Source organism: Triticum dicoccoides, chromosome 3B (assembly GCF_002162155.2).
Source record: "Triticum dicoccoides isolate Atlit2015 ecotype Zavitan chromosome 3B, WEW_v2.0, whole genome shotgun sequence".
Classification (NCBI taxonomy): domain Eukaryota; kingdom Viridiplantae; phylum Streptophyta; class Magnoliopsida; order Poales; family Poaceae; genus Triticum; species Triticum dicoccoides.
The window spans coordinates 583,643,376-583,656,440 of record NC_041385.1 but is presented as its reverse complement, the minus strand read 5'-3'; positions in this window follow the sequence as shown (position 1 = coordinate 583,656,440).

The window sequence follows — 13,065 nt, the reverse complement described above, 5'->3', positions numbered from 1 at the left end:
ACACCGGACTCGTCTAACCGTGTCCGTGGTCTTAACGACCGATCATGCATTCTGATAGGAGAGGCCGCTTAGTGTCTGGCTGCTAGAGCCGCCACATACTCTTCCGCACGTAAGGAACGCTCTGTGTTTCCGCTAACAGTGATGACACCACGTGGACCAGGCATCTTGAGTTTAAGGTAGGCGTAGTGTGGTACTGTGTTGAAGCGAGCGAAGGTCATTCTTCCGAGTAATGCATGATAACCGCTTCGGAAGGGAGCGATGTCGAAGAGTAATTCTTCGCTTCTGAAGTTGTCAGGAGAACCGAATGTCACCTCTAATACGAGGGAGCCTCTGCAGCGGACCTCAACACCTGGTATCACTCCTTTAAAGGTGGTGTTACTTTGGCTGATTCTGGATGGGTCTATCCCCATCTTGCAGACAGTGTCATGATATATCAGATTGAGACTACTGCCGCCGTCCATGAGGACACGAGTGAGATGGTATCCATCTATTATTGGGTCGAGCACAGGCAGCCGATCCTCCGTGTCGGATACTAGTCGGGTGGTCCCTGTGATCAAAAGTGATTGGGCAGGCCGACCAGGGGTTGAATTTGGGGGCGACGGGCTCTACAGCGTATACGTCTCTGAGCGCGCGTTTGTGCCTTCTCTTTGGTATGTGAGTCGCGTAGATCTTGTTTACTGTTTTGACTTCTGGTGGGAATTTTTTCTGTCCTCCAGTGTTCGGCTGGCGAGGCTCATCCTCATCTTCACTTGGTGTTTCTCTTCCCTTGTGTTCGGCATTTAACTTGCTGGCCTACTTGAAGACCCAGCATTCTCTGTTAGTGTGATTCGCAGGTTTTTCGGGGGTGCCATGAATTTGGCACAATTTGTCCAGGACTTTGTTCAGGCCGGACGGTCCCTCTTTGCCGCCTTTGAATGGCTTCTTTCGTTGACCGGGTCGAGAGCCCCTGAATCCGACGTTGACCGCCGTGTTGTCCGGACTTTCTTCCTTGTTTCGACGCTTGTTTTTATTGCGCCGTGGCTTCTCGTTTCCATCCCTAATTTCGGATGTGCCCGGGTCACTCGTGCCTCTACGGGCCAACCAGTTGTCCTCACCCGCGCAGAAGCGGGTCATAAGGCTTGTTAAGGCCGCCATTGTCCTCGGCTTTTCTTGGCCGAGGTGTCTGGCGAGCCAGTCAACAATTTGATTCTTCTTAGTGAGAAATTTGTTCCAAAGCTTATGGGATGACTCTCCAGGTTGTTGTATTATGTGACTTAAATCGTCTGCGTCCGGAGGTCGGACATAGGTCCCTTGAAAATGGGCCCTGAAAGCATCCTCAAGTTCCTCCCGACTTCCGATTAAATTTTCGGGGAGACTTTTCAACCAGTGTCGAGCTGGCCCCTTCAACTTGAGGGGAAGGTATTTGATGGCATGGAGGTCATCCCCACGAGCCATGTGGATATGAAGGATAAAATCCTCAATCCAGACCCCAGGGTATGTCATTCCGTCGTATGCCTCTATGTTCACGGGTTTGAATCCCTGTGGGAATTTGTGATCCGGTACCTCGTTGGTGAAGCACAGAGGGTGCGCAGCCCCTTTGTATCTGGACATGTTGTGGCATGCTGTCGACTGTTGTTGTGTCCGGTGTTGATTCCAAACTGGTATTCGATCGGTGTGATCGTCTTGGTGACCATAATCCTGCACCGGAGCATGTCCTCTAGATCCATAGATGGACCTGGTTGCATCGGCCTTTGTTTCCAGGAGCTCACGTAAATCGTGTGCGGCGTCAGTAGCTGCTCTATCGCGGTCATGAAGTGGTTGGTCCGGCCGACTGGTCGTATTGTTCTTCGGCGGAATGGCCTCATCGTCGAATTCTGGCAGCAGCTTGCGCTTTGGGTAGCTCTTTGTGTGGCGATCGTCACCATATATTTTCTTTAGTGTCTAGCACTTTATTCCATCTACGGTTGAGTGTATCCTGCGTGGCCTTAAGCCTTTGCTTCTGCTTCTTTAGGCTTCTCGCAGTGGCCATAAGCCTTCCATGGAGGTTATCTCATTCCAAACGTTTTTCCGGGATGATGAATGCATCGTCGTCCGGACTGTACTCTTGTCCCGAGGCAAGTTGATGACTTTGGCCCTCGGGATCGCTGTGATCGGGCGTCTGCTCCGGGCTATGTTCGGCGTGACCTGGCTCATCCTGCTCCATCGCTGGGTCCATATGGTCGTTGTTGCCTTTGGAGTTGACCGGGGTGTCGATTTTTCTAGCGCTGATAGCGCTATTTTTACTGTGGCTAGACTTAGAGCGGCGCCTGCGTCGTTGTTTTGGCTTTTGTCCGGGGGGTTTATCCTCCGGTGTGTCCTTTTTGTTGCTATTGTCCTCCTTAGGCATGTCCACCATGTATATATCATATGATGAGGTGGCGGTCCAGCGCCCTGTGGGCGGTGGTTCCAAATCGTCCCCTGCATCGACGTCCATACCGTCGATGTCATCAGAGTCGAAGTCAAGCATGTCTGTTAGGTCATCGACAGTGGCTATTAAGTGGGTGGTGGGTGGGCGGCGATTTTCTTCGTCGTCTGAATCCCCCTCGAGCTGTACATAGTTCGGCCAAGAGTCCTCTAACAAAGAGAGAGACCTTAAAGAGTTTAGCATGTCACCAAAGGGTGGGTGCTGAAAGATATCCGCGGCGATGAACTCCATGATTGGTGCCCAATCAGCTTCGATGGGCACGGATGCACGCGGTCCGGGACCTACAGCCGGAAACAAGTCCGGGGGTCCGGCGACATAGATTTCCTTAGAGCTGGGGTCTGTGTTCGGCTCCAACGCCGATGAGTATGCGGCCTCCGTGGCGGGGTCCATCCACCCGTCCTCGAATGACGCGCTCTGCCCCGGATTTAGGTCCGAGGCTGCTGCAGGTACGATATCCCGAATACTGTCCGACGGCAGATCCAAGTCGTGCCCGTCGTGACCATTTGGCGCTCCTGGCGCAGGCCTGAATTCGTCGAAGATCAAGTCTCCGCAGATGTCGGCTGTGTAATTCAAGTTTCCAAACCTGACTTGATGGCCAGGGGCATAGCTGTCGATCTGCTCCAGGTGGCCAAGCAAATTGGCCCGCAGTACGAAGCTGCCGAACACGAATATCTGTCCGGGGAGAAAAGTCTCACCCTGGGCCGTGTTGTTGTTGATGATTGAAGGAGCCATCAAGCCTTGCAGCGACGACACAGTGGATCTCTCAATGAAAGCACCAATGTCCGTGTCAAAACCGGCGGATCTCGGGTAGGGGGTCCCGTACTGTGCATCTAAGGCTAATGGTAATAGGAGGCACGGGACACGATGTTTTACCCAGGTTCGGGCCCTCTCGATGGAGGTAATACCCTACTTCCTGCTTGATTGATCTTGATGATATGAGTATTACAAGAGTTGATCTACCACGAGATCATAGAGGCTAAACTCTACGAGCTAGCTAGCCTATGATTATGATTGTTCTTGTCCTACAGACTAAACCCTCCGGTTTATATAGACACCGGAGGAGGCTAGGGTTACACAGAGTCGGTTACAGAGAAGGAGATCTAACATCCGAATCGCCAAGCTTGCCTTCCACGCAAAGGAGAGTCTCATCCGGACATGGGACGAAGTCTTGAATCTTGTATCTTCATAGTCCAACAGTCCCGCCAAAGTATATAGTCCGGCTGTCCGGGTACCCCCTAATCCAGGACTCCCTCAGTTTTCCCTAGTAGTGGTACTATATGCGTGCGTCTTACTATACTCTGTTCATGTAGAACAAGTGCTTAAACCTGAAGAACAAATGTTCTCATTTAAGATTCCATTGCTATCGTGCATACTGCTTTTCTCTTGTATCACTTTATTTACTCATACAAACTTATTATTAAATTGAAGGATCCAATCAAAACTTCAATGGCACAATAGGTATGTTTAAGCATGTTTCTTTAACAGGTTTGCTCTTATAAATAGCTCTATTGATTTCAATTTCAATTGTGTATACAGTTGACTTCTCATCATGCATATTACTAGCATCACAACAGAGCCAATAGTGTTGTTGTACATGTAGACCCGTGGTACCCATCTGAAATCTTGTAGTGCCATGTAGTTTCCCATGCTTTGTATTCTTTCAATGCTGCTTTGTCTTGAACTGATATGATTTGAATGGTGTCTCTATTTTGGTTTGGCAAGGCAACGCAGTGACCATAGGACATAGATATATGTTTGTTTGATGCTTTTATTATGTACTACTTGGCAATAGAAGACTTGGTAGTTTAATCATGTCCACCTTACTAATGAACTGGTTCACCGAAATGAGTTTCATATACTAGTACATGCTAAACCTGTTATGTGTCTGCATGTTTCTTATTTTAGAATGCTGACAGAATATTGGGGGAAAGTGCCTTATTAAGCAATGGTAAAGGAAGTAATGCAGATAAGGTTCAGGATAGTGAGACATCCTTATTGGTCTCCAACAAAGCTGATAAAACAGCTAAGGAAAACTATATTGAAGACAGTGAGACAACCCCAAAGTCCTGTCTTGGTGTAGTATTCGAGTTACTGGCCACTACCACTGGCACAAGCTATTCAAACTCACTGTTTGAATCAGTTCGGTTTCTTGAGTCTCAACTACAAGGTAAAAGACATCAATCAGCTGTGCTGCGACAAGAAGCCGAAGGACTACAAAAGTACCTGGAGCATTCCGATGCATACTTTCTGGTGCAACAACAAGCATTGGAGGATTTTAGCGCCAAGCAGGAGAAAGCTAATAAGCTTGCTAAGCTTATTGCCAGCATGGTGGTTACCCGGGATAATGTTTCTTGAGCTCTTATGAAGTTGTTTCAGTTATGGACTTGTCTTGCTACCACGTTTATTTGCATCGGTGGCCAATTTAGACAGCCAATGTATGTAATATGCTGCTTTGTTCCCTATATTTGCACTGGTGGCGAACTTTGATGCCCAGTGGATGTAATATGTGTAATAGCCGTAATAGCCTACCGTTAGTTGCTTGCTTATTTATTTCCTTATTGTAGTGTTTAGTTGTTTGCTTGTAGTCACTGCAGTTCTTTTTCGCGTTTTTCTAGTGGCCACTATAACCTATTTTTATAACTAGTCCACAATAACCATGGCAACACACAGACTATTGTAACCATGGTCCTGCTACCTACTGTAGTGACCATGGCCCTCCTACGAGCCGTAGGATCCATGGGACTTCTACGGGTCGTAGGATACATGGGCCTCCTATGGGCCGTAGGATCCATGGGCCTTCTACAGGTCGTCCAATCTATGGGCCTTCTACAGGTTGTATGATCGTTTTGGCAAACATGGGTCGTACTATTTGTGGACCAATAACGGTCTGCAAAATGGATCATAAACGGGCTAGAGTGGAAATGGTCTGTTTTATGGCCCGACCATAACAGGTCGTTAATAGGTCCTATTTGATGACGCTATGAAAACACCCCTACGGGATAACGGGCCACAAACGGGCTGACTGTAACCACAGGCTGAATTGGGCCCACAAGCAGAACAGGCCAGAAACGGGCCGTAAGTATTTGAATTCTGGAAATGAGCCCAAGAATAAATAGGCCCTTAGAAGGCCAAAAGTTAACACGTGCTGGAAACGGCCAGCGGAATAATGGGCATTAATGAGTATAAAGTGATACGCTGTTCATTATGGGCAGTTTCATCTGGGCCTTTAATGGGCCCAGTGTTACAAAGGGCCTCCTATGGGCCAAAAGACGTCATGGCCGTAAATGGGCTGGAAGTTACAATAGGCTGGAATCATATCGGACGGCCCAGATGACGCTATTGGGCCTAATTTGGGTAGGCCATAACAGGTCATGAGTTAGCGGGTTGTAAATGGGCTATATGCGAACAGGCGGTTAATAGGCTTTCCATGGGCTGGACCGCTACCTTTTGACCAAGTTAAACGGGCCGGCCTTTTCACCCGAATGGTCCTCTGTTGGGCTGTGCCACGTGTCGATGTATCATAGGCGCCTTCGGTCAAATGTGTGGATAACATCTGTCCCAATGGTGAGCCAACACGTGGTTTCTCTGGCCATTGAGAATTTAACACATGGAAAGTCCCCATTGGTCCGGGCTGTTAACAGGTTATCGGATCCAAATCAGAACCCGATAGCTTAACGGCGACCCGTTACTGTGGATGCCACGTGTTAGTTACCCTTGACGAAAGTACTTCTATGACGCGTGATTTATCATCATGGAAGTGGACACTTCCATGATGATAATTTTGGTGATGTCAACACTTCTACGACAGCACATGTATGACTATCTTGATTCTGTCATAAAATCGACATGGATGTACATGCATGACAGAAAACGTGACCTACTGTGACAAACACGTATCATCACGGAAGTGTATTTTTTTGTAGTGTATGTAGATGCTCTCCCCCTCTCATAGCTATGCTTCTCCATGGATAGATCTTGCGTGTGCATAGAAAACTTTTGTTTTCCATGCAATACCCAACAGGAAGAGCCCCAGGGTGATCAGCTATCACGGCAACCTTGGTGTTGTCAAGGCTTTCCTGGTAAAAGACCCCATCTTCGAAATCAACCGACGTCTCCGGATCGTCATGATAGCCCGGTTCATCATCACGGGAATGATTCTTCGGTTGAGGGGAGGGGCAATGGACAGTCTCAACCTGATGCCTCCAACCATGTGCAAGAGCAAAGTACAATCAGTAGGTGTTCGGACGTAATTGCCGAATTACAAACAAAGGACTGAAGCTTACCCAGTTTGTCGGATTGTAGCCGGAGCAACCCTCCCGGATACTCAATTGAGCAAAGTCCTCCTCCTTTCCTTTGAAGAGGTCGGCTAATATTTTGGCCATGGCCGCTTTATCGTCCAGCCCTTGACGCTTGTAGCGAGTCGTGTCGCTGGTCCTGTTGCAGCACCATAGAGGATGCCCCCTCTGTTGAAGGGGTTGTACACACCGGGCTTTGGCAATGGCCAATACTTCAATCATGGTCAGCTTACTATGGGCCAGCAGTCAAATCTTGGTGGCCAAAAGGTGCACCTCTGCACTGTCTAGTTGGAAAGGACTTTTGGCCGCCAGTTGAACCGCTTCTTTAGTGGGGCACTTGAGTATTCGAGCAGTCCCCTCTGGACTGGGTCGGAGAGAGGAATGTCTTCAATGTAAAACCATTCTGAGGTCCATTCCTCGGGATCCTTTCGTGGGGTCCCAATGGGGTAACCCGTCTTGGCTATATGCCACACCTCTACTCCTGTCATTTCAAAGATTAACCCCTCACGAGTACGAGGGATGAGGCAGAAGTATTTTCTCCACAAATCAAAGTGGGATTCGTAGCTCAGGAATATCTCGCAAAGGGCCACGAAACCAGAAATATGCAGTATGGACCCCGGGGTGAGGTGGTGAAGCTGGATCCCGTAGAACTCTAATAAACCCTGGAAGAAGGGATGAATGGGAAAGCCAAGGCCCCGTATAAGAAAGGGCATGAAACATACCCTCTCTTCCTTGCTTGGAGCAGGGAAGTTCTCAGTGAACTCTTTGCCATCCACGGAGATCAATCCGGTGTGAGCAAGAACAAGATCCGCTACATGAAGGTATTCTTGCGTCTGTAGATTGCTCAGTTGAAGATGTGAGATGAAGCAGATCGCCCAGTTGCCTGGAAGGGGACCGTGAGGTCGTGAAGAGGATCCTGGGGCATCGGCCATGGCATCTAAAAATTTCTCAGGCGTTGGCTTGTGGGGGAAGGACGAATGAGTTGTTGTCAGTGTCAAAACTGGCAGATCTCGGGTAGGGGGTCCCGAACTGTGCGTATAAGGATCAAAGGTAACAGGAGGCAGGGGACACGATGTTTACTCAGGTCCGGGCCCTCTTAATGGAGGTAATACCCTACTTCCTGCTTGATTGACTTTGATGAGTATAGGGGTTACAAGAGTTTATCTACCTCGAGATCGTGATGCCTAAACCCTAGATGTCTAGCATGTATGATTGTGATTGTTTCTACGGACTAACCCTCCAGTTTATATGGAAACGGAGGGGACTAGAGTTGTACAAAGTCGGTTTACAGAGGAAGGAAACTACACATCCAGACACCAAGCTTGTCATCCACGCAAAGGAGAGTCCCATCCGGACAGGGGAGAAGGCCTTCTGTCTTGTATCTTCACGACCCATCAGCCCAGCCCATATCATATATGCGGGCTCCCCGAGGACTCCATAATCCAGGACTCCCTCAGTAGCCCCCAAACTTGCCTTCAATGACGACGCTATATCCGGCTTCATGTTTCGTCTTTGCAAGGCGGGTTCTCCATTGTACTTCGTATAGCTCGTCTTTTACATTAAATGCCATACCCTTCAGCTTCTATGCCGCCGTCGCCTCGGCCTCCATGTGTCGAACGAATATGAAGGGTCTAAGCATTTTTGCAAGTAACCCCTTGCCCATATGGAGAAGGCATCTATTTAAAGAGATTGAATCTTAGATACCATTCCTCACCAGGCGAAAATCCTCAGAGCTTGCCACAGGAATTCATCCAAACATGGCTGGCGCTCCTAGTTCTTCCTTGTGCCCCCATGGTCCTCAAAAAGGCGATTGGGAGAGCTACTCAATATGCCACGTCAAGTTGACCAAGCTTCAGACGCAGGGATATCTCTCTCCCTCGGATCTAGTCCCTGTTCGGGCGGGATTAACTTCCATCAACAGTGGAACCCTGATGGAGAACTTCCCCAATCCTACTAAAGGGGAACGGGTGTGCTTTGTTTCCTTCCTACTGAGAGGCATGGGATTTCTGATTCATCCTTTCCTCAGAGGTCTTATGGAGTATTAGGGCCTCCAACTGCACAATCTCACGCCAGGATCCATCCTACACATTGCATGCTTCGTTGCTCTTTGCAAGCTGTTCCTAGGATGTGAGGCCTATTTCGAGTGATGGAGGAAATATTTCTGCCTCGTCCCCCGCTCCCAAGAAGGATCCATATTTGAGGTGGGTGGCGCCAAAGTATGGCACATAGCCAAAACAGGATACATGTCCGGCACTCCGAAGAAGGCATTTGAAGAGTGGCCCTTGGAGTGGTTCTACATCGAAGACGTTGTTCTCCCGGACCCAATCTGGCAAGGTCTTCCCGAATTTTCCACTATTGTCAGGGATATACCCCGCGGTATGACCCAATCGGAAGTATGACCCGGCCAGACTTGGCGACTCACTGGTGACCCGCCTCACTTGGCGACTCACTAAGTGACCCGCCCAGATCTCTCCACTCACTGATAACCCGGCCGAGCCAAGTAACTCATTTGGTGACCCGGCAGGCGGGTTAGAGGAGCGGCAAGACCCAGAGGCCCAGAAGACTCAAGCCCGAAGGCCGGCTCATGTTATGGTGGGCCGCCTTAAGAGGAAAGCATAAGGAATATTCCCTTACAAAGGAAGCAAGACTAGGATTCCACTTAGAAAAGAGTAATCCTAATCCTACTAGGACTAGTCATGTAAGCCGCCCCTTCAACTTATATAAGGAGGGGCAGGGCACCCCAAGAGGGACAAGTTTTACAAGTCTAGATAGATAGACAATTCAAGAGCTCTCGAAATAGAGCACCCCTTGTAATCGTGATCATCATCATCAATATCAATGAAGCAGGATGTAGGCTTTTACCTCGACCGTGAGGGGCCTAACCTGGGTAAAAAAAATTGCGTCTCTCATCCCACTCAACCCCTCTTAAGCTACCACATGGATGTGTTGGCCTCACGACTAAGTCCTCACACTAGGACATCTGTCATGACAATTCCATGACAACTGTTCCTTTAAAGAAGCGCGCCAGTTGGCGTCCCCGAAGCTATGAAGAAGAAGACAGTGCGGAGATTAAGAGGCTAGTGAGCAAGATCAGAATACTCGCCCACTCCAGACTGTCTATGGTTGAGTAATGGCGATTTCAATAATGCGATGCGTCCAGCCACTTCAATTCAGAAGGCTTCCCATGTGGCATTACAACGGGGAGGACGACGCATCATGCTGTGGGCGCAAGGGTCCAGACAATTTTGCCGCTTTGGCCGCCATGTTGGCTGATCTTTACAAAGGGGAGAAGGAAGACTTCACTTGCTTCAAATGCCGAGAAAGTTTCTCTATGCATAACCCCATTGATTGGGTAAGTTTTCAATCATAGGCCTCACTCAATCTTTTTCTTTAATTAAGCTCAGTCGAATTTACTCTGGCTACCTTTAACAGGAATGGAGAAAGGTCGTCGCAGGGATCTACAGCCCCGCTCCACAGCCGGAGAACCATAACCGAGACTTATATCCCAGATTTGAAGAGGATCCGGATATATTTATAGAATTGAAGGAAGGAATCTTTTATTAGGCGAGCTACGACGGCAGGGAAGTGGCCATTATAGCCGATTACCCCGGCCTTCTCCCCTCCTCACATGTAAGTACCCAGGAGACACCCCCTCAAAAAGAGTTTTCCCCTTGCGACTCACCCACCACTGTACCATGCTCCCAAGGGGCGACGCTCATCCCATCGTACTGCGGCAAAGGCGTCTTCTAAGAAGACGACACTCGCACAGGGCGCGTCTTTGAAAAGAAAGGCAAACAATGATACTGTCGAGCCCTCTCCTTCGTCAGAGAGGTATAATTCTTTAACACGCACTCAGTGGATAGATCGGACAGTGACGTTTCCTGTTGTGCCATATCGCAGGAGGAGTGTACGCCGGACTGTATCCGAAGACCTGGCCAGGCTAATCCGGCCCCGGACCCTGCCACAAGGACCGGAGGGGATGCGGGAGCAATGCCGGATTGTCATCTCCCAGAGGATTCAGATAATGTATCTGTCACCAACTCCAAAGTGGAGAGTGCGATGAATCATCGGCGGCGAAGAGCGGCTATGTGTGACCCAAATTTCACCGAAGAGGCATTCAACACTTTTAGCTCAGTGGATGCTTACATTCGAGCTGCTCGGGATGGACTTGCTGGAGCCACTCACCAGCTTTCAAAGGATATGCAGGTAAGGACTTTTTGTGCAGATTCAATAATCATATGCCAGTAGCCCCCGAGTCTTGAAGCAGTTGGCCCAACTGATTTAAGGGTCATTACATCCTCAGGTACTCACGGAGAAAAATAACACATTATCCAAGGAGCTAGAAGAATGCCAAACTAAGCTAACTATTGCCACCACCGAACTGGAAAATTTAAAGAAATCCAAGAAGGCACCTGATGGTAAGTACAACAGTAGCCCGGAAATAAGATTCCGTGCCTACAATGATGTTGCTTAATTGTGCATCATTTTGTTGGTACGGTCGACAGATCAGCTGGAGGAGAGGCTAAGGGCTGCTCAAGCGGAAAAACAACATGCCGAAGGGCAAGAAGCCGCTGGTCAACGTGTATTGACATGGACCATTAATGAGAAGAACAAACTACAGGATGCAAATATCAAACAAGCCGAAGAACTAAAGGATTTGAGAGCCCAACAATCGGATGCTTTGAAGGAGAACAGGAAGCTAAAAGGTGGCATATCTAGTATGCTCTTTAACCTGACTTTCACACGGTCTCCTGATCGAAAATTTTACAAGTTTGTTTCTATACGTGTGCTGACCGGACGTCCCGAGGGAGAAGTGTCTGGATTTCAAGGCGATCTACTACAAGAGCTATCCAAAGTGCACGAGCGAGCTCGGAAAGCAATGAGAAACATGGCTAAGGCTTTATGGCCATCCGATCCACCTCCAGGAAGTATGGAGGAGCTCGTGAATTTATTCAAGGGAGCTCGTCACCGTTTTGAGCTATGGAAGATATCAGCATGTCGGGAAGGCACGCGAGAGGCCTGGGCCATGGGGAAAACGCGGTACACCAGACTTGATCCGAACCATATGGCCCGTGTCGGACCTCGGGGACCAGATGGACAGGAGATCCATGTTAGCTTAGTGTATGACCAAGTAAAAATAGTCGCTAAGTTTTCTCAGCAGGATTGTAAACTAGACAACCTGTTAGATGGTCTAGAGGAGGAAGAAGTTTTTGAGTCGAAGTAGCAATGTACTTTTATCAACAAACTTATCTCCAGCCGAACTGTAAAACGATTGTCATAGCAGACTTTCTGCTTCGACCTCCGAAACCCGAGGTTTGGAGTGTTTCAGGATATTATACTGTTGGTAAACACCAAAGTATGTTCGGAAACCAGGCAGTCCGGTCATAGTTGCTTGAACAGACAAGTTGTATTCGGGGAATTATGTTATATTACATTTGATCGTAAGAAACATCTTCGAGAGAGAATAGTTCCGTTAAGGGTTCCTCTCCTTGGGACAGCATGCGTTTTTGTACATGTCGGAGTTGTAATGCTAAGAATCACAGTACACACTATAATTTGGGGGCTTATATTGCTGCAAGGGCAGTTCGTCTTTTGTCCGCCGACCAATTATTCCCTTAAGAATGCCAGCTTTCGGCTTCACCCCTGAGAGACACGTCCGGATAACCCATCTGTAACAATCACAGAGGTGCTCCCTTTATGCCCTAGCCGAATAAGAGTGAACGTAGGGCATAAGCACAGGAGCCAGGCAACCCAGCTTGGCAAAAACTTACTACCTCCGTTTCGGTGAATAAGTCATTCACGTAGTTCTAGGTTGACGATTTAACCATTTAAATATGTATTATATGTGACAAAAAATATATATTCAGAAACTACAACCTTGTAGAAATCTAGTGATATACTTTTCATGACATATAACACATATTTAATTCATCAAATCGATGACCTAGAACCACGCGAATGACTTATTCACCTAGACGGAGGTAGTAAGTCATAAAGGTGCATATAATGACGAAGACAAGACACATATGAGTAGACAACACATATATACGGTGAGCTTGATGCTCGAAAAATAATAATGATAATAAGCTTCTGTGAAAAGAAGCCCCCGGGTATTATGGGGTATGTACATTTAATGATGTATGCCCTCAAGTGTGTGGTTTATCCGAACACTGGCTAGAGTCGTATAAAAACGAAAAGAAAAAACCCTCTGAACCAACCTGTGGTTGGGTGGTTAGAGGGATTGTGGTATCCCCAGCCCACCAGGGTTCAAATCCTGGTGCTCGCATTTATTCCAGGATTTATATCAGGATTTCCGGCGATGCGCAT